Source organism: Mus caroli, chromosome 18 (genome assembly GCF_900094665.2).
Source record: "Mus caroli chromosome 18, CAROLI_EIJ_v1.1, whole genome shotgun sequence".
Lineage (NCBI taxonomy): Eukaryota > Metazoa > Chordata > Mammalia > Rodentia > Muridae > Mus > Mus caroli.
Genome location: NC_034587.1, coordinates 38,930,743 through 38,953,564, shown reverse-complemented (window position 1 = coordinate 38,953,564; position 22,822 = coordinate 38,930,743). Strand labels below are relative to the sequence as shown.

At 42.0% G+C, this 22,822-nt stretch overlaps 1 protein-coding gene and 1 pseudogene across 1 annotated transcript in view; both read left to right on the top strand.

The window, feature by feature from the left end:
* Prelid2 (PRELI domain containing 2) overlaps positions 1–22,822 on the top strand; it is a 73,632-nt gene that overhangs the window by 41,986 nt on the left and 8,824 nt on the right. The window lies entirely within an intron of this gene.
* Positions 12,287–15,288, top strand: LOC110284852 (annotated as a pseudogene).

The window sequence follows — 22,822 nt, the reverse complement described above, 5'->3', positions numbered from 1 at the left end:
GGAGGGTATTAAAGAGGTGGCTCTTGGGTGTGAGAGTTGTGAATGGGAAGACCAGTGCCTATTGTGCATGGCCTTATCCACGTCTCTGAGCAACCAGTGACATAGCAATTGTGGTTCTTCTTTTATCTATGTTGGGAAACCAAGGTCCCAAGTGACAGAATGGTTTTCTCAAGGTTACAAAATTAGAAAGTAGGGCAATTGGAACATGATCCAAAGGTTGTCTGAGCCTAGAGTATGCTCCTGGTTTCTAACTCTGGTCCCATCTATGATCTCTGCACTCAAACTGTGTGTGTGTGTGTGTGTGTGTGTGTGTGTGTGTGTGTGTGGTGGGGGGTAGGGGGTTGGGGTTCGGCCCTGGAAGTATGTGTTTAGAGTAGTCAACAAGGGCTTATGTGCATAGTGAGGAAGAAAGGATGCAAGAAGAGGGAGACTATTTATGATGGAAGAACTCAAATAGGGCAGGAAAATGGGGGGGGGGTGCTGCTGGTCACTTTTATAGTGCCAGAAGCAGGTATCCTTTGCTTAGTCAGCAAAGAGCCTGCCTGCCACAAAAATCATGAAGACCTGATGTCAACCCCTAGAACTCCTGTTAAAAAGCTGGACTTCTTGTCCCAGTGCTGAGGAGGCAAAGAAAGGTAGATGCTTGGAACTCTCTGGCCAGGCAACCTAGCCTATCCAGTAAGCTCCAGGCCAGCGGGAGACCTCATATCAAAACACAAGGTGGGCAGCTCCTGAGGAAGAACATTGGGAGCTCATCTCTTACTTCACATGTACATACATCTGCACACACACTTGCACAAGCATCACCCCCACCCCCACAGATGCACAGACACATATAGACAGACAGAAACACACACTCAGACACATACAGACAGAAAAACACAGATGCACAGACACAGACAGATAGACATACACACAGACAGTCAGATTAAAAACACACATACAGAAACAGTCACACAGAGACCCACAGCCAGACATAGACAAACACAGACATAAAGATGTACACATACATGCACACACACAAAGACAAACAGATATAGACATATAGAAACACAGACAGACAGACATACACACACAAGATCTTTGAGCTTTTGACTCAAATTTATTCGTGTGTGACTTTCTTCTTTATGAAGGGTTTCAGGATGTTAGTTGCCCATATATAGAAATACTGTCATTTTTGTTTATTAATTTTGTATCCTTAAACTTTACTGAATTTATTATTGTTATTCTCACATCTTTTTGGGACAAATCTTTTAAGGATCTTTATGTGGTAAAATCATGCTATCAACAAACATGCATATTTCTCTCCTTCCTTTCTTACTTGAATACCCATTATTGCCTTGTCTTGTCTCTTAGTCCTGTCTAGACTTTAGTAGTATGTTAAATACAAGTGATGGGCATAGTCCATTTTCCTTTCCTCTCACAGCTTTATGCACAACACCTATAAACAATCCATTATTGTGCATCTTTCTCAAGCCTGTGCTGAAGAGAGTCCATATACACTAAGATCTCAGCCAGTGAGCACTGGAGAGTGTGTCTTATGGCGTGCTCCTCAATGTGGGAGGCACCACATAGATGTGTAATAGAATCTGAGCACAGCCCCTCTGTACAAAGAATCCGATAGTAGGTAAATGCTGTTCTAACCTGTAAAGTTGGGGCTATTTGTTATTCAGCAATAAATAACCAATAGAGTGGGTTTAAAAAAAATCATGTGATCAGATTCACTCTGCAGACCAGGCTGCCCTCGAACTCACAGAAATGTGCCTGCCTCTGCCTCCTGAGTGCTGGGATTAAATATATGTGCCACCACACACAGCCTAGCCAGGGCTTTTCAAATGTCCTTTTGGAGCACATGTATCAGACCGAGTTTTCTTTGACATGAGGGAATTATATTATCCATTGTAAAAATGGAATTTTAAAAGGTCCAAACTAATGACCGCACACCCTAAACTGACATATCCAGATTTTTTAGATATAGCGAGCGCGTCCAAGTCAGACCTTGAAAGTCATTTCCAAGTGGTTTGACTTGCCTACAATTGTTTCTGTAACAAATATTTCATACACTGTCGCATGCCGTCTCTGCTTCAACCTCTGATCAGTGTGGTAAGAATACCCACAGTACAAATAATGGGGCCTTCTACAAGAGTGGCTGAAATAACAAATTATTTTATCACACATTGAAAAATATATTCACAAACTTAAAGAAAGAGCATGCCTGTGTGATTGTATAATGAGAACTCTGCATTCTGAGGCATTCGTAGCTGTCCCTAACCACAGAGACAAACTGGCTAAAAAAAGAACACTCTTATGACAAGATTGTTATCACTGTATTATCTTCCAAGCCTCCACAGAGAAGTGAAAAGTGAATTCTGGCCAAGAAACCAAGTGGGAGCAGCTTACCAAAAACTTATGATGTAGATTTGCCTTTTTGGAAGTGGGAGCATGGCGGGTGTGTGTGGCTTGTGGTAACTCCTCTTGACTTGCAGAGATGGAAGCAAAGCTTCCCAGGATTGTGTTCTTTGTGGTGTAAAATGCCCTTGGGGTGATGTTAACAAGAGGAAAGAGTTGGCTTTGGTAGCAAACATGTCTTGTCTGAATGGAAATTAGAGGCATAATAGAGTATGCACACAGATCCCCAGTTTGTCTGTAGTATCAGTCTCATAATAAGGAGGGCAGTCACAAGGAAGTAGAGTCAAGCAGTCTTCTGAACCAGTGGTCTGGTGTAGAGGACTATCTGATCCTAAATGGTTTTAATTGCGATGTACAGCCTCCATGGTCAGGCAAGGATGGGAAAAATCTCTAGAATTTTGACCTGATCCCTATATCTCAAGTCTAGAATTTTGACCTGACCCCTGTATCTCAAGTCCCATCAATGGCATTAATGAGATTCTATCTCTCATGTGCACTCAGGCAGTTAATAAGGCACCAATTTCACCAGTGCACACTCAGTTAACATTCCTGGGCTAACATTCTTTCAAGGAATACAATAACAGAAAATTTTAAAGTGAGGTTGCTGAGAATAGTCACTACGACCACTGGAGAGTGAAGCCCCAGGAGGGCACTGAGTATGCATGACAGGACATAACGTATACAGGCCACAGTGTTATTACAGTGTGCACACACAATTGCTTTGGAGCAAACCATAGACACCGTAACAGTGAGGTTCAACCCCTGAACTGAAGAGTGCGTTTGTGTCTCAAAGGCTGTTTAGGATGAAGTGGAATTCTGGGCAGGTGCTCTGTGTAGTGACTGAATGTGAAGTTTTATAGAAAGATTCGTTGGTCACCGGTCTGATACTCTAGATGACACGTTACAACCAAGACCCCAGACTTTTCTCTATAAAATGGGTGATCTTAGTTTTATTCCACAGAGATTTGAAAGGAGTTCATAAGCCTATGAGCATACGTGGCACATGTTAAACTTCAATAATTACTAGTATTATAAGATGTATTTTGATAAAAAAGTGTATTTATAGGTAAATAGCTCTCTCTGTGTGTGTGTGTGTGAGAGAGAGAGAGAGAGAAGAGAGAGAAGAGAGAGAGAGTGTGTCTATGTGTGAGAGTATGTATGTATGAATGTAACACATGCACATGTGTATGCATGAGTGTGGAAGACAGAGGACAACCTTGTATCACACTTCAGATACCATTCACCTCGTTTTCTGACACAGCACCTGTCACTGGGGCCTGGGGCTCTCTAGGTAAGCTAGGCTGGCAAGGCAGTGAATGGCAGGGCTATCTATCTACCTGTCTGTGCCTCCCTGGCAACTGGGATTACAAGTGTATACCACCATGCCTGGCTTACTTCTGAGATTGACCTCTGGTCTTCATGTCAGCAAGACAATTACCTTACCAAGTGTGTTACAGCGCTAGCCCTGTAAACAGCCTCTTAAGTACTTACTCGAGTATGATTTTGGTTGCTATTTTGTTGTGACAAGAGTCTCTCCATTATAATATCCTCGGCTGGCCTAGAATTTGCCTAGAATTGCCTCGTTGGCCTGAAATTCATAATCTTTTTGCCTTTGCTTCCAAGTTCAGGTTACAGGTGTAGGCCACCATAGCCCATGTAGAGGAGATCTTAGCTGCCTTGGAAACGTCTTGACAGTTAAGTGAGCTTGGGTGTAGGTGCTATTGCTTTCTCCTTTCGCTTCATTATTGGCTTGGGTCCAAGAACCCTGACGAGGGGCAACAAGGGAATGAAGAAACAACTTACACATGAATGCAGAAAAGCGGGGATCAGGTGGTCTGGGCTCTCTGATGGAGAAATCACAGCAGCCTGGGATTACATACAGTTGAACAGTGAGGGAGGCAGTTTTATCACACAGATAAACAAGGAGGCAGGGTTATTATATGCAGCCGAAAAAGGAGGAGAGTCTAGTTAATCTCTGTAGGAGCAGTTTCTGTAGGGGAGCTGTCTCCAGGTCATAAACGTCCAGGAGGAGAATGCTGTGGTGGACATTTTCTGTACACATTGTTAGCATTAGCATTCAGACCCAAGCAAGGCTTTGCTGTCCCTCTGAGCCTCACCCAGGGAAGGGTTTGCCATTCTTATGGATCTGGAGTCTTTGTTATGGCTGTGCCAAGTCAAACACTACTTGTTTATTCAGGATTCCTTGGTTCCCTGCTCTCTCTCTCTCTCTCTCTCTCTCTCTCTCTCTCTCTCTCTCTCTCTCTCTCGTTTGTGTGTGTGCTGTTGGAGATCTTATGGCCTTGCACATACTCAGTATATAAGCACTCATTCACTCATTCAGTTAGCTATGTCTCCAGCCTTGGATAAGATTTTAGATATACAATGGTAAAGGAGAAGTTTGTGTTGTTTCTTTTTGTGTGTGTGTTTATCATTTTTAAAAATTATCAGTATTTGATTCAAGTATAAGTTATATAACTTATAATTAAAATAATGTATCTCTCTTTAGTATGTTGATTTTGCTCTTTCTGTGTGTCTCTGTGTGTTTTTAATGTCTAGATTAATGGTTTTTATTTTTTAAGAAGTTGGAATTATTCAGCCGAGCGTTTTCACGCTTGGACATATTTTAACATTTTATCTTTGTCATTACATATTTCCTTTGTTGTTATTTGATGTTTTTAGACATTTTTTACAAATAGATAGCCTAAGCTTCCTTAAAGTCCTTGCTTGGTTCATGCTGGTGTTGAACTTTAGATCTCCCGCCATTGCCTCCCAAGCATTGACTTGCAGCGTTCACAGGTAACTAACTATACATGCACAGTCTTCAAAGGTTGGACAGTTTGGACAATACCCTCTTTATGTAATAGCTTTTATTATCAATTTTTTCTACTACTGGAAATAGAATTGGGTCAAATCTCTAAGTGTAAATCCTTCTGTACATTTCTGATTACCTCTTGGGTTAAGACCTTCTATGTGTCCTAGCAAGTTCCTTTCTAAAACAATTCTGCTGGTTTACAGCCTCTTTATCAATTCTGTTCTGGACATGCCTGGTTTTCTTGTGAGTTGAATGAATGACTTGACATTTTAGAACTGTCAAAGGGCTGATTATTTTTAGCTCATTGAATTGTGAAGCAGATGCAAAATTACCAGCTCTGAGCCTCCGATTATCTACTCTGGAAATGATAAGTTACTGATTTTGCTGTTGGCACATCATTTGGCCTCAGTGCCCGTCTGGGCTTTTTATGTTGTTTGATGTTGATATGTCTGTTCTGTGAGTGATGAGTTCCTTAACTGAGAACGTAGTGTTCCATGCATACACTCTCAAAAACATGGATATTTTAAAGTCAGTGTCCCCAAGAGAGAGGAGCAGAGAAAGAAGTATTACTCCACAACATAAGTAAAAGCTATTGGAACAAGAAGGTTTCTCTGTGTAGCCCTGGCTGTCCTGAAACTCACTGTGTAGACCAGGCTGGCCTTGAACTCAGAGATCCACCTGACTCTGCCTCCTGAATGTGGGGGTTAAAGGCTTATAATGCTCTTTAACTCCACTCTTGAGAGCTCAAATAGACCAATTCAGGAGATACAGATGATTCAATTCATTTGATGCCATGAGATGCCTACTTTTTTTAAAAAAAATTATTTTTTTATCCATTTATTTTATTCCAATCATAGCCCACTCTCTCCTCTTTCCAGTCTTACCCTTAACAACTGTTTCCCTCCATTGCCCTCTCCCTTCTCCTCAGAGAAGGAAAGCTCCCCTTGGGTACCACCCTACCCTGGGGCATCTAGTAACAGCAGGACTGGGCACATCCCTTCCCACTGAGGCCCAACTAGGCAGTCCAGGCAGGGGGAGCAGGATCCAATGGCAGGGAACAGAGACCAAGAGAGCCTCTGCTCCACTTGTTAGTGGACTCACATGAAGACCAAGCTGCACATTTGCTACAAATGTATAGGGGATCTAGGTCCAGTGCCTGTATGCTCCTTGGTTGGTGGCCCAGGCTCTGTGAGCCCCCATAGTCCCAGGTTAGTTGATTCTGTGGGTCTTCTTGTGGTGTCCTTGACCCTTCTGACTTGCTAACTTCTATACCCCATTCTTCCACAAGATTCCCTGGACTCTGCCTGGTATTTGTGAGTCTTGGACTCTGCATTCATTCACTGCTGCATGTAGTCTCTCAGGAGACAGTTATGCTAGGTGTCTGTCTGTAAGCATAGGAGAGTATTGTTTATAGTGTCAGGGCTTGGCTCTTTCAGATGTGATGGGTCCCAAGTTGGGACAGTTATTGCTTGGCTGTTCCCTGAGTTTCTGCTCCATTTGTATCACTGCACATCTTGTAGGCAAGACAAATTTTGGGTCACATATTTTGTGGTGGATTGCTATTCTCCTCCCTCCTCTGGAATTCCTGTCTATGAACAGAAGGTGGCCACTTCAGTCTCTATATCCCCCTCTGATAGCAATGTTACCTAAGGTTACTTCTATAGACTCCTCATATCTTCTCCCATCCCAGGCCTCCAGCTAGTCATCAGAGATGACCCCCTCCCCTGCTGATTCTTATTCCCACACCTCCCTTGCCCCTCTACCCCCAGCACTCCCATACCTGGTCACCAGCCCCGTTCCCATCCTCACTTACTCTTCCACTCAGGCCCCTCTCCATCCACCTCCAATGACTATTTAATTGCCCTTTCTGAGTGAGATTCACCTATTCTCCCTTGGGACCTCCTTATTTGACTGGGTCCAAGGGTCAGTCAGTGGGGTCTGCAAGAGAGAGAGAGAGAGAGAGTAAGCACTGAGGGGCAAGAGGCGTGAAGATTGGAGACAAGGCAGTCTGTCTGATCAAGTCTCAAGTCTAGTTTATTGGAAGGCACCTATGGGTATATATGCACACGCTCGGGAGTGCAGCTGGAGACACTTAACCACAGGTCCAGAATGTGTAGGAGAAAAACAAGATGTTATCAGAGTGTGCTCAGCTGTGGTGGGCTTCTTGCAAAAACATCATGCTAGGAAAACAAATCTCTTGTTAGGGTGGAAAAGTACCACCTGTAAGAAAATAGCCCGAGGTGGCTGCAGAGATGAGAGCTGCTTTTTGCTAGGAGTCGGCTTCCAACATTTATTACCTAGTTTCTTTGGGTCTGTAGATTGTAGCATGGTTGTCCTTGAACTCATTGGTACAGGAGACAACATTTCTGAACATAACATCAACAATGGCTTAGGGTCTAAGATCAACAACTTATAAATAGGACCTCGTGAAACTGAAAAGCTTTTATAAGCAAATGACACTGCCAATAGGACAGAATGGCAGCCTACAGATTAGGAAAAGATCTTTACCAACCCTACATCTGACTAAGGGCTAATATCCAAAATTTATAAGGAACTCAAGAAATTAGACACCACCAAATCAAATAACCCAAGTATAAAATGGGGTTACAGAGCTAAACAGAGAATTCTCAACAGAGAAATTTCAAATAGCTGAGAAGCACTTAAAGGAATGTTCAGTGCCCTTAGTTATCAGGGAAATCCAAATCACAATGAACCCTAGATTCCATCTTATACCCTTCAAAATGGCTAAGATAAAAAACTCAAGTGATAGCACATGCTGTTGAGGTTGTGGAGCCAGGGGCACACTCCTCCAGTGCTGGTGTGAATACAAACTTGTACAACCACCTTGGAAATCAATTTGGTTTGTCAGAAAACGGAATAATTGTACCTCAAGACCCAACTATACCACTCCTGGACATACACCCAAAAGATGTCCCACTATACCACAGGGACACCTGCTCAACAATGTTTATAGCAGCTTTATGTGTAATAGCCCGAAACTGGAAACAACCTAGATGGTCTGCAACTGAAAAATGGATACAGAAAATGGGCTCATCTACACAATTTAGCTATTAAAAACAAAGATAGCATGAATCTTGCAGGCAATTGGATGGTATATCATCCTGAGTGAGGTAGCCCAGAGCCAGAAAGACACATATGGTATGTTCTCACCATAAAGGATGCTACTTCTTAATAACTTATTTTCAGATAGGTCTGTCTTCTTGCATGGCCCCTCCCGATCAGCTCTGCTCATTCTGTTGTCACTAGAATCTTAGTCTCCTGAAACACAGCCTTCCCCAGCAGAGGAAAATGAATCTTCTGTGAGTTATAATGCGTTTTTGTTTTCTTTTTGACCATAAGGCCTACGAATCCCAAATCCTTGGATGGCTCATTTGAATCCATCTGTTTGTAATAGACTTTGCTTACCACCATAGCTTTTGGGAAATCTCTTAAATCAGCAAGCTACAATTCTGGGATGTTTTGTCTCTGAAGCAAGGTGAAATCTGGGATAGAAAGTGTTTTCCTGAGATTTGGATGTGTGTGGGGTCACTGTATCATGGTAGTCGAGACCATGCATACAGGGTTTAGCCATGAGTGTGCTGACTTGCCCATAAGTTAGGAAACTCAGGTCCTGTTTTGACTAAACTCTGATAACAATGTTGTTCATTTCACTTGCTTTGATCTAACTATCATTTTCTGTAAAATTAGATTGAATTAATGAAGTGATTTTAAATTCTAAAATTATATCCATTTTTCATCCTCTCCTCCTTATTTCTAAATATTTTTTCTGTCTGTAAATTTTTAAACTTGCATAAAAATTAAAGGGTTTCTGGTATGTAGGGATTAAAGTGCATAAGTCATAAAACACTAGTTAACAGGAAAGGCAGTGAACATACATTAAGGATTTTATAATTTTATATCATAGTCATATATGAGTTTGGCTCATATGAACCAAACTGCATATTATGAATATGTGTAGGCCTTTGAAATCCTGGTCCCAGTAATAGAACAAGATGGCTTTATTCTTTTCTTTTTTTTTTTTTTTTTTTGGTTTTTTGAGACAGGGTTTCTCTGTGTAGCCCTGGTTGTCCTGGAACTCACTTTGTAGACAAGGCTGACCTTGAACTCAGAAATCTGCCTGCCTCTGCCTCCCAAGTGTTGGGATTACAGGCGTGGGCCACCACCGCCCGGCTAAGATGGCTTTTTTCTAATCTATACTTTCCATAAATACAGTTTAAAAGCTCTAGAGAGACAAGATAGAATAATGAGAGTAGCTGTAATCAGTGGTCGCACACCGTGATCCAAGCACTTGGTAGTTTTACAGTTATCCTACCAAAAGCCTGGAAAAGTGAATGCAGTTATTCCTACCTTCCCCCTATAAAGGTGGAAATGAATGGCAGCATACACTGCTGCAACTTGAATCCCATTCTCTTAGCTGCTGGTGAGAAGACAGAAGTCTAGGCTAAGAGATAAGACAGTGAGCTAGCTACAACATGCACCTGTGACCTTGAAGCAGACAGTTGTCAGACTGCAGAGGTCATGCTCTTGCCTTCTTGGCTCTTACATTGCTCTTTCTAATGCTCTTCTGTTCTATTCAACCGGGCACTGGGACATCTGTGAGCTGAGTTCTCCTAACTGTCCTGGATCAAATCTTCCACAAGTGTGTGAGTTTTCTGAGCCTGTACACCCACTCTGTTGTGCAAAATTCAAATATACAAAGACAATGGAAACAGGAGATAGTGGCCACCATAAATCTTCTAGATACCTTCTAGATAGAAAACGAGGCAGGCACAGAACTTAAAGCTGAAACAGGCTGAACCAAGATGCACCCCCTCCAAAAAAGAAGCAGAAAGAAAGGAAGGAAAGGAAAAAAGAAAGGAAGAAAAAAGGAAGAAGGAAGAAAAGGAAGGAAGGAAGAAAAAGGGAAGGAAGGAAGAAGGAAGGGAGGAAGAAAGAAGGAAGGAAGGAAGGAAGGAAGAACGAAAGAAAGAAAGAAAGAAAGAAAGAAAGAAAGAAAGAAAGAAAGAAAGAAAGAAAGAAAGAAAGAAAGAAAGAAGAGAGCTGCCTGGTGTGTGGACTGAATGCTAACATACTGCAGCAGAGGTACAGATCTTATGTGGATCCAAAGAGCCCTTGTAGGTTCCAGCTTGCCCTCAGCTAGGCTCTTCGCACTAAATTAGGACTCTCAGTTTGACCCAAAGACCAGTCAAATCCCACCTGTCCTCTCAGCTCAGGAGTTAATTGATTGAAAGGTAACTTCGTTTCCTGCTGGTCGTCCAGTAGTCTACCTGTAGGTCCCTGCTTACCTCATGCTGCATACTACTTGAAAACTCTCTGGGTTCCCTGGTGTGTGCAGTTGTTCCTCTTCAGTCTGCCCTTCCTTCCTTCCTTCCTTCCTTCCTTCCTTCCTTCCTTCCTTCCTTCCTTCCTTCCTTCATTTATTTGAGACAGGGTTTCTCCTGTGTAGCCTTGGTTATCCTTAAACTTGCTTTGTAGACCAGGCTGGCCTTGAACCACTGCCCCGCCTCTGCCTCCAGAGAGCTGGGATTAAAGGTGTATGCCACCACTATTCAGCTGAGGGTGGGGTAGGGAGTGTGATTTCTGATCTAGACTTCTACTCTGGTATTTGGGGTGGTTCTAGATAATGCTAATTAGAAGCTTCCTAGCTTTCTGGTTCTGTGGACTTGTAACTTTTGCATTCTTTGCCTCTTCTGGGGGGGGGTGTCTTTTTTTATGTAGACGTCTACTCTCCTGTAGGAGTTCATCTTTTGGTGCTGGGCCCCTATTGTGTCTACTCTTTGAGGGACCTCTGCAGTGGGCAGAGCACCTGGAAGGGGATCTCCAAGAGGCTTCAGAGTCTTCCTATCCAGGAACAAAGGAGTGTTGTGTTTAGTGTCTCTGAGTTTATTGGAGTATGTCTTTCTGTGACCTTCAAGTTGTTTGATTTCAATTCTACTTGCTATCTGGGATTTGGCATTTGTCTCATGCTAGACCTTAGCTATCTGTCTTCCTTGGCTATGGCCTAAACATCGTTTCTTTCTTCCCTTTCTTTCTGCTTCAAACCCTCTCTCTTTTCTGCTTCCTCCTTCTTTCCCCCTACTCTTTCTGGATTTTTGTTGCCATTGTTACTGTTTGGGTTTGAGACAGTGTCTGCATACCCTAGGCTGGCCTGGAATTCACTATATAGAACAGGGTAACTTCGAATTCATGGCGATTCTCCTGCTTCAGCTCCACAAATACTGTCTGTCACATGTGATCCTAAACTGTTTTTTATTTTTAAATTTTTTCCCTCAAATTTCCTGAGCAAAAGAAACTGCATCTTTTGCAGTTAATTAATTTCTTTCATATTGATTCCCAGCTTAAGTAGAATTTAAAGGTATAACTAAAATTTTTCTTGATAAGTGACCTTTAGTAGGGCATAGCTTTTGTTATTTTTAAAGATACTTAATTTGTCAAAAACTTGACTTTTTTATTAGTCTCTAATCTTTTCCGTATGTCTGAAATAGTTAACATTCAAAGAAATTATGACATTCTTCTCCCAAAGACTTTTAAAATCTTTTACACAATTTTTACTAGGTTTGTTTAAGACTGTTTCTAAGTAACTAGTATATGAACTGAATAACTAGTTCCCACTTTAAATTGGACTCTCTGAAGAGCAATTCTTGATAATACCCTGCCAGATTAGCTGCATGACCTCGGACAAGCCATTAAAACCTCTGTCTCATTTTCCTTATCTGTAGAATGAGGACAGTATTGCTTCCTACTTCCTAGAGTCCTTGGGAAGACTAAATGAATTATATAAAACAACATGGTTCAGGACTTGGGACAAGGCAAATGATCGGTTGTTGTTTTGTCATTATTTAAAAAGCAAAGTGCATGACAGTTAAAAGCAAAAACTTATTTTCCCCATTATAGGACTGTAGACAATGTTTAGTGGTTATAATGAGCCTGTCTTTGGAGTCAGTGTGACCTGGGTTTAAATCTTGTAGCCCAGTCTTTCTCTGAGTGACATTTGAATAATGCTGTCTACCTCATGAGTATGAGAATCACAAGCAAGTATAATGAAGCACTTTAAACACCTTGGTGCACAGGAAGTGACCATAAGTGGTCATTGTCATCTTTTTGCTAAAGTCCTAATTGGAGGCATTTGCCCTCCAAGCTCTCAGAGTTGCTCCCGGAGTCTGCGCAGTCCAGATCTGCAGTTTGGCCTCCAGGGGAAAAGAGAGGCTCTGCCATAACTTCTTGAGTAACTATGGAAGACTATATCAAAATAGAGAAAATTTGGATTAGGTCCTTGTATGGTGTATAAGAGTGTATAACTACAGGTCAGACAGTGGCCCTGGTGGTCTTGAAAGTGAGGAAGGAGTGCCTAGTTCTGCAGTTCGGGAAATCTCTGTGGAAACAATGTCACCATCCAAATATTGTTAGACTTCAGGCTGTGCTCATGCAGGATTCCAGGTTGTATCGAAGTATCAAGTCCCTGTCCCTGGACCTCAAGAAGTCCTTGGATTTAATCCCTCCTGGTCAGTTCATGGATTCTTTATTCATCAAAAGTTTTCTGTCCAAAACCTCCAGGGGATTTTGTGTTTTACACTCCCTAAGAGTTCTTCACAGAGACTTTGAAAACTCAAAATGTATTGATTGATGACAAAGGGACAATAAAACTAGCTGATTTTGGCCTTGACAGAGCATACAGAATACAGATAAGAGTGGGCATTCATTCTTCTGTTGAGGGACATCTGGGTTCTTTCCAGCTATTTCTGGCTATTATTAATAAGGGCAGCCTCTGGATGGCCTTTCCTTCAGTCTCTGCTCCATATTTTGTTTCCATATTTCCTCTTGTGAGTATTTTTCCCCCTTCTAAGAAGCACTGAAACACACACAATTTGGTCTTCCTTCTTGAGCTTATGAACATAGTGGAGCATGTGTCCTTATTACATGTTGGAGCATCTTCTGGGTATATGCCCAGGAGTGGTATAGCTGGGTCCTCAGGTAGTACTATGTCCAATTTTCTAAGGAACTGTCAAACTGATTTCCAGAGTGGTTGTACCAGCTTGCAATCCCACCAGCAATGGAAGAGTGTTCCTCTTTTTCCACATTCTCGCCAGCATCTGCTGTCCCCTGAGTTTTTGGACTTAGCCATTCTGATTGGTGCAAGGTAGAATCTCAGGGTTGTTTTGATTTGCATTTTCCTGATGACAAAGGATGTTGAACATTTCTTTAGGTGCTTCTCTGCCATTTGAGTTTCCTCAGTTGAGAATTCTCTGTTTAGCTCTGTTCCCCATTTTTTAATAAGGTTATTTGGGTCTCTGGAGTAATAGCCAGAAGCTGGAAAGAACCCCGATGTCCCTCAACAGAAGAATGGATACAGAAAATGCGGTACATTTACCCAATGGAAAATGACTCAGCTATTGAAAACAATAACTTCATGAAACTTTTAGGCGTATGGATGGATCTAGCAAATATCATCCTGAGTGAGGTCAGTCACAAAAGAACACACATGGTATGCACTCACTGATGAGTGGATATTAGCCCAAAAGCTCCAAGTACCCTTGATACAATTCACAGACCATATGAAGCTTAAGAAGGAAGACCAAAGTGTAGATGCTTCAGTGCTTAGAAGGGGGAACAAAATACTCACAAGAGGAAATATGGAGACAAAGTATGGAGCAGAGACTGAAGGAAAGAGCTCCTGGGGACTGGACCACCAACCAAAGAGTACACATGGAGGGACCCATTGCTCTGGCCACATATGTGGCAGAGGATGGTCTTGTTGGAAATCAGTGGGAAGAGAGGACCTTGGTCTTGTCAGGGTTTGATGCCCCAGTGTGGGGGAATGCCAGGGCTGGAAGACAGAAGTAGGTGGGTTGGGGAGTGGGGGAGTACCCTCATAGAGGCAGGCGGAGGAGGGATGGGATAGAGGGTTTCTGGAGGGGAGACCTGGAGAGAGGATATTTGAAATGTAAATAAAGAAAATATCCAATAAATGAGGAAAAGAAAAAAGAAATAAGAGTGTGCACTCATGAGGTACTGACAGTGGTACTGGTCGATCTTTGGAAGCGTTGCTGGGATCTGCTCGATACTCCAACCCACTTGACATCAGGACACCATATATCCAGAACTGGCAACTAAGAAGCCACTATTCGGTGTTGATTCCGAGACTGACCAAACTTTCAGGATTTTCAGAGCTCTGGGAACTCCTAACAACAAAGTTAGACTGGAAGTAGAGTCCGTGCAGGACTACAAGAACACATTTCCCAAGTGGATGCCAGCCACCCTTGCATCCCATATCAAGAATTTGAATGAAGCGCTGAAGAGATGGCTCGGTGGTTAAGAACAATGACTGCTCTTCCAGAGGTCCTGCGTTCAATTCCCAGCAACCACATGGTGGCTCACAACCATCTGTAATGGGATCTGATGTGCTCTTCTGGTGTGTCTGAAGACAGCTACAGTGTACTCATATACATAAAATAAACAAAATAATTCTTAAAAAAAAAGAGAAAAAAATTGAATGAAGCAGCTTGAGCTTGCTCTAAAAAAATGGTAGTCTACTATTCTGCCAAACGAATTTCTGGCAAAATGGTCCTGAAGCACCCATACTTTGATGACTTGGACAATCAGATTAAGAAGATGTAGCTTTCTGTGGAAGTCCCTGCCTGCTGTGACAGGGGAAGTTAGTAGCATTTGCTGTTGGCTCTCTTCCTATGTCCTTCTCTTCTTTTGTAAGCTATCATCTGGACTTTTCCTAATTTCATACATACAACTTAATTAACATGTAAATATTATTCCATCCAAATTTAAATATAACAGTTCTGTGTATGTGCTTTTAAAAACAGCACAAATTGGCGTCAGGCTTGATGGTGCATGCTTATAATCCTAGCACTCAGAGTGATGAAGCAGGAGGATCATGTCTGTACCGGATAGCAAGCCTTTGGCTTAAGAACAAAAATGAAAGCATGCTAATGACCAAAATTGGCACATTTTCATCCAATTTTTATAGGCAGATTTCAAACAACGTCCACAGTACTAATACAGTTATACATCTTTTAAAAAATAACATTTATCACAAATGCCTTTTACACTAACTACATAAACTTCAAAGCCATCTTTTTCATTGCTATATAGTGTTTCATTAAGTAGTTAAAACTTACTTTGCTCTTTAGTGCTGAATGTTGAAGTTCTTTCTAACTCACAGTGTTACTCAGTGTTACAATGTTACAAAGTGACAAAAGGTGAAACAGCTTTAGTGTTGAACCTTTTATATTTATGACACTATGTTAGAAAATATTAACTGAAGAATTCCTACATATGTAACTGTTCCCATGGTCTTTGTAAAGTATCATGTTTCTTAATGAGCCACTTCAAGATAGAATGTACTACTTTATTCTCAGGACCCAGGGATTTCTCAGAGTTCAGTGGCTACTTATGACTTGATGAATATATTGTTATATTATTTCCCAGGAATGGTAAGAATTTTATGATTCTACTCTATTTTAAATTACTATTAAAGCAATTTCTTTTCAAATGCAGAAACAATCGAATGGTAATGAAACCACTAAGCACAGGTAATATATTTTACCCCAGTATTTTACATATCGCCGTTTTATTATTATCTACTGATTTTTAGTTAGTAGACAAAGAAATGGTTTTCACTGTGGCATTTTCACACCTGTATATGTATACATTTGGTTACTATTTGGGCCACCACAATATTCTGTCCCCATCCCCACTTCTATCCCCATCCCCACCCCCAGGCTCTTAGCCTGCCTGCTGAGGACCAGTAATTCCTTTGACCAGATTCTAGTTCTGTCCCTGTTGTTGTTGACCAGTGCTGTGACCTAATGAAAGTTGGTTTGCATCACCGAGCATCTCTTTGTGGAGATGTAACCAGCAAGGGAAATGCTCAAGGTACATCTCTGGTGGCATTTCCTCTGGGCCACTGGACACTGACTGAAGGGGCCTTGTATTGTCAGAGGTCACCACTTGTCTTTAGGCCACAAGAAGACTGGAGGGTTAAACACTGTTAATACAAGCATGCTGTGTGCCAGCAGCTTTATGTGTCTCATTTAATCCTTAAAGGTAACATTGCAAAGCACAATGCTCCTTCTGTTCTCTCTACCCCATTCTAGGTGAGGAAACCCATTCTTTGAGGTAAGTGCTTGTTGTGGAAACAGCTGGAGAAATTCAGGTTGAAATTCTAGGTCAGCTGCTCGATAACCACGCGGCCTTCAGTTTTGAGACTGTTTCCTTCCCTGGAAATGATGAGAGCAAAAGTAGCTCACCTCACAGGACTGTTGAGAACATTAAAAATGCGGGTGAGATGGAGGCTTGTTGTCAGTAATAGATTGGTAGTAACCTTGGGGATACTGAGACTTTCTGAGATGGGCTTTTTAAAAATGAGCATATGTGTGGCTACAGGAAATGATGCTTTGTTCAAAGGAGACACCTGATTTGAAGACATGCATGCAGATATTATTGATTAACACAGAAGTCTGAATATGGGCAGGAATAGAAATTGAACAAAAGGAGAATTATCTAAGAGCCCACTGAATTTATTTATTTCCTGGGCAACAGTTAAATTTATACATTCTGTTGGGGGCAATTCATTGATACAATAGACAGATACTGGCTCCCCATTTTGTTTTAGAGTGAGGAAGGAAAATGGAGACGCTGTACTGTGGCTTAAGTTTGATGAACATGAAAAAAAAAGGTGATAAAAGGAACTCGATAGAAGCCTTGTTATTTTTTCATTTGTCACCACAAGAGTGGTGGGTAATGGGCCCCACTGGTGCCAGACACTAAAGGCCCTCCATGCTGGAAGATGAGAGAGAGTCCCTTGTAATTAGGACCAACACAGACTGAGTGAAGAGTAGTGAACTTGTCCCATGGATGGTGCCTTCTAAGCTGATATGGATGTTCAGTCGAGGGTTGGTCCAGGGTGAGGTTTGGCTCTGAGTGAGAAGCTAGCCTTGATTAATGGTGAAAGAAAGCTGTGTTTTACATGAAGTTTAAATCAGGAGAAATTAAATTATCCAGGTCACATTTCTAGACAATCAAAATTAAGGGAGATCAAGTCTTGTTGGAAGGTGGAGAAAGAACTTGGTAACAGAAGCATACCAGAAACTTGATGCTTGTCATGTTGGGGTTTAGAGGGAAAGGGCTATGGGAATGGCAGTGTCAGACTTTCTTCTATTTGGCTGTAGACTTCCCTAATTCAGATGGGCCACTTTTCAACCCTTTGCTGAGGATTTCCTTTATTCTGGTTTAGAAAATACAAAATCTTTTCCAGGTTTTAGATTCTATTATTTGGGGAATCTATTATTTCCTGTTGCCAGTTGCAAGAGTTAAATATTCTCCTTCAGGAGAGAGAACGATTAATAATATGAAGCAGAGGTATCCAAATCATTGTAACAGTTAATGTTATTCAGTCACTCCTGAAGACTTGGCATGATTAATGAAAACAAAAATGAATCTTACCGAAGAACGTACCAACTAGTATGGAAAAAATCAGTTCAAAGCTGTTGTGTCTGACTAGTCCTACTTGAAAAGTATTGTATTTGAGATAATTTGTAGATGTGATTAGATATTGACTCATATTAAAATTCATGACATTTTGTTTGGGAACAGGACTAAAATATCTGATTTGTTTATCAGAATTTTCGAGCCATAGTCAATAGGGGAGGGAGAAGAACTTTGGTACACATCCAGCCTTGTAATAGGCTTTTCACACTCTCATTTGAACCTCCAGCCTCACTGAATTCCAGCCTCTCCTGCTTGATTGCCTTGAGTCAATTGGAGGCTCTGTTTCTTAGTTACTGTGTGGGTTTGGATAGGATGTTGAATGTCTCCAAGCTTTGGTGTCACCCTCAAACACAAGTAACAGTCCTTTAGGGCAGATGGGAGGTAGAACAAATTTGTTCTGGGAAGGTTCGCACACAGTGTTTGGCGCGCAGCACGTGCTAACAAATCTTTCTTATTGTTATTTGGTCCTGTTCCAGTTTTTATTAGATGAAGCTAGTTCTAAATTGAAAAGAGCTGGGCATCCAATTAAAAGGTGCTTTATTGTGATAAAATATCTCTTTCTGGAGAGCTTTGCTGAATGTTTCTTTTATATTTTGATGAGAAAGCTGGATGCAGATAGCTTCCTCCTTTCACCCCTCCCTTCCTCATGTTTGTTTCTCCCTCCATTATTCTTCGCAAATAATGGCCATCCTATCAGATTCTAGTGTAGGTGGGATTCAGCAGCAGATACCCATAGCATCTTTCTTTGATCTCATGGAATATACCTTCTCACTGGGAGTGACAGAAGGCAGGGTATTTTAGAAACTTGAGGATTGCTATATGAGTGCTATCAAGACAGCGGGGCCTGGTGACTTGATGTAGACTTTCTTGGGCTGTGTGAGCAGGGGTGATCCTGGGAGGAGGTGTTTTCTGAGGAGGCGCTTGATCAGTTGAGCTGTGAATGTTGCAGAGAGCTAGGGTTACCACTTGAAGAGCTAGGGATGTTCCTAAGAGAGAACAGTGAGAAAGAAGGCACTGGCAGGTTTCTGAGTAGGGCATTGACATGTGAGTAAAGTTTGTGGTCAGAGGAGAATGCAGAGGGCCATGGCTGAAAGACTGGGATGGAAACAGACTGGACAGATCCTAGTGAGCGTGTTAAGGATGGCAGGTCATGCTGAGAGTTGAGGCAGTCAAGTGTTACTACGCTACCTCTGTTCATGTCTTCACAAGTCTGCGTTGTTAGCAAGATGATTCTGAACAAGTTCTACATAATCCATCTTAAAAAGAAAATGGGAGATGAAAGGTCACAAAGTTTATGGAGTAAATTTGATGCAAATATTTCCATTCAGTGTCCAGTGGTTTATAATGTAAGCCTCAGCGTAATTGTTGACTAACTCTCAGTAATTGTTGACTAATCTGGATTTCCCCAGATCTGGTGTGTGCTGCTGGCTCCCTCCATGTCAACTTTTCTTCCTCTCATCGCCCCATCTTTTTCTTGTTTTGTCTCTTCATCTCTGTGGAAGCTCTTGTGATGCGAAGCTTTCCACTCACACTTCAAGGATGCTGAGCATGAGGTAGACTCCTTGAGGGCAGTTCATCTCAAGCTCATTCTAGCATATTCACAAGTTGTAAGTTGAAAAGTTTTACAATCTATCAGCATTGAGAACCTACTGTGTGTTAAAATTCTGTCCAAGATACTGGGGTTAAGACATAAGCAAAATTTCTTCCCTAGCGGAGTACCTTGGCATCTCATCTAAAGTGGTAGGAATGCAAATTGGTGATTGATTGGTTAGCTAGTGGGTTCATTCTTTCATTCCGTGGACAGTTATGGTGTCTTCTGCATCCCAAGGCTGTATTCTTCTACAGGATGCATTCTTGTTTGTTTGCCTTTTTATTGTTACTCTATCTGTGCTGTGAGTTGGCGATATCACATATCTTGACATGTATGTGGAAGTCAGGACAACTTTGTGAAGTGGTCCCATCACCTTTTCCTTTTGTTATAGGGATCGAATGTGGTTGGTCAGGATTTCATGGCAGTGTGTTCACCTGCTCAGCCACTTCTTCAGACCCTCCCTCCCCTTCTCTTTTTCAAGGCTGAGGCTGATTTTGAAATTGCTATGTAGCCAAAGATGACCTTGAACTTCTGCTCCCCTTTCCACTACCTCCTGAATGGTGGGGTTGTGGCTATATGCCACTACACTTGATTTTTAAGCAGTGCTGGGGATGGAGCTTTGTGTATGCTGGGAACCAGCTAAGCTACTTCTCCAGCCTCAGAGGATTAAGGAAGATTAGGGGAAGCATGGCTATTTAATTACAGGGTATTTACTGTAAACTAGCATTTTTACACTAGGAATCTCGGTTATCAGATTAGACATGATTTTACCCCCCAAACAACTCCATGTTGCTATTTTTTTTCAAAGAGGAGGCAATCGAGGCATAAAGAATTTAAAATTTTGAACGAAGTTTCACAGCAAGCTTGGATATGACCCAAATGTTTTCATTAGACGAGTATTAGTTAATGACAGTGTCGTTTGTGGCTACCTAGGCGGTTTTATGTGCTATTTTCTCTTCCCAGAAGAGGTGGAGGGAAGGACAGGAAGGTTTGGGTGTGGGTGGGTGGGGTACCAGGAACTTGAAAGGTGGGGAGTTTAGTCATCCTGTTTCCTTCTCAGTTCTGTCCAGTTCCCTGTGCTAATTGCTTAACAGGGAGAGTGCTGTGCAAGCTCCCTGCTCCCATGCCTTTTCCTGATCTTCTGTGCTCCCTCATAACTGTCTCTGGAAGCTGTATGGGGCCATCTTGTCCTGTTGGATCTCGCTGCTGCTGGCTGCAGCCTTGTGCACTTTGTGGCAGCTGGTGCTACGGATAATGTGTTAATTAGGTTTTCTATTGTGATAAAATACTATTATTGACCAAAGCACCTTGGGGAGGAAAGGGTTTGTTTTGCTTCTGCTTCCATATCACAGTCATTGAAGGAATTTCGGGTAGGAACTCAAGGCAGGAGCCTTGGAACCAAGAGCTGATGCAGAGGCCATGGAGGAATGCTACTGACTGACTTGCTTCTCATGGGTTGTTCAGTTTGTTGTTATATATTCCAACACTACTTACCCAGGGATAGCACTACCCATCAATCAAGAAAACACCCTATGGCTTGTCTACATGCTATTATTTTTTAAATTAAATTAAATTAAATTTACTTTAATTATTCACTTTACATTCCACTCACTGGCCCCTTTCTAGTCACCACCCCCACAATCTTCCTTCTACCCTTCTCTTCTGAGTGGATGGAGGCCTCCCTCGGTGTCTTCCCACCCTGGCACTTCAAGTCTGTAAGGCTAGGCCCTTCCTCTCCCATGGGGGCCAGACAAGGCAGCTCAGCTAGAAGAACATATCTCATGTACAGGCAACAACTTTTGGGATAGGACCCACTCTAGTTGTTCGGGACCCACATGAAGATGAAGCTGCACATCAGCTACATATGTGCAGGGAGGCCTAAGCCCAGCCCTGTATGTTCTTTGATTGGTGGTTCAGTCTCTGAAAGCCCCAAGGGTTAGTAGACTCTGTTGGTCTTCATTCTTATGCAAGCATCTTTTCAAGTGAGGTTCCCTCCTCTCGGATGACTCTTGCTTCTGTCAAGTTGACAAAAATTTAGCTATCACAGGCAGTATTTGCTCCAAAGCCATGAACCAGAAGAAGGAGTTATCTCCAGTGGGGTCTTTGACACCAATTTTTTTTTTTATCACTGTGATAATTAAGTGAGCAGTTCTCTTATTAAGAGCTCTGCATGGGCACACCTTTGGGGAACTGCTCTGATGTCTGTAATTTTGTAAGGTCTAACATGACTCCCTTTGGAGCCTCCCAGGTAAGTCAGAGCTTCCTAAGGGAGTGACAGCTTGATTATAAAATAAACACACTGTCTGCAGTTAGACATCTTAGGTTTTGACCTCTCCTGAAGACACACTTTGGTCTTGCAGTGATAATCACCAATTTCTCAGAAACAGAGTGGGCTCGTTGGGAAGGGTTTTGAGAGGCTCCAAGACTACAGAATGGAAGTAGTTTTAAGCATCACTGTCCTGGCTTTAGGGACACATGGCCCTGAGGTGCCTTAGTTGCCTGTGCTTTGATAAATGAGGACAGATCCCCTAGTAATAGATGAAAAAAACATTCTGAAAGTAGAGAGATAATAAAAGCAAGCTGCTTTATGCTTTGTCAGTCTGGGAAGCTTTTAAGGCACATCTAGAAGGTGGATGCACCTAATGTTTGCTCTGCGTGTGGGCCTTATGGGGAATAAATTTAGCCTCTTTAAGTCTGATCTCTCTCGGGTGTGTGTGTGTGTGTGTGTGTGTGTGTGTGTGTGTGTGAGAGAGAGAGCGAGAGAGAGAGAGATTTGAGAACTAGAATAAACTTTATTGGAAACCCCTGTGGATGGGGCTTCAGCCCCTCCTTTTGCCCTGCCCTCACTCTTCCCTTCCTGCATCTAACTGTTCTTCTTAAGAGTAAAGTGGTACGTGGGGGAAAGAGGGAAAGAAAAATCAACTGTCACATTGTGAACATAATTGACTCAATAAATAATGTCTCTGAATTCCCAGGGCAAACCTCAGAATCTTTGTTTATGTCAATTAGTGGCCCAGTAAGTGGTGGCGGTCTTAATTTAGATGGATGGGATGGACCGTGGCTCAGTTCCCCCTCTCCAAGGAAGTCTGTGCTTTCCTTGTTTTAAAGACATAGCGTCTGAAAAGCTAAGTTTGAGAAAGAATTTATGTGTCAGTTTGCATTCTTCCTGGAGGTGAAGGGGTATTTAAATATTTAACGGGATGGTTGGAACAAGAATAAAATTGAAACAAGGAAGAAAACTCCTTGTCAATTCTATCAGGGCAGGGATTTTGTCTTAGCTGTTCAGCATTTAATATCCAGTGCACATAGTAGGCACACAAAAATAATTGTCAGCTCTGCTGTTGAATAAATTAATAAATGAACAGAAGTGAATACCATCCTGGCTTGGTTCTTAGACTCTGCTTGGATTTTATCCTACTACTTTTTACACCCTACCGCTTTCTCTCCCGGGATTTAGACCAGTAGGTTTTGTTTTTTTTTTTGTTGTT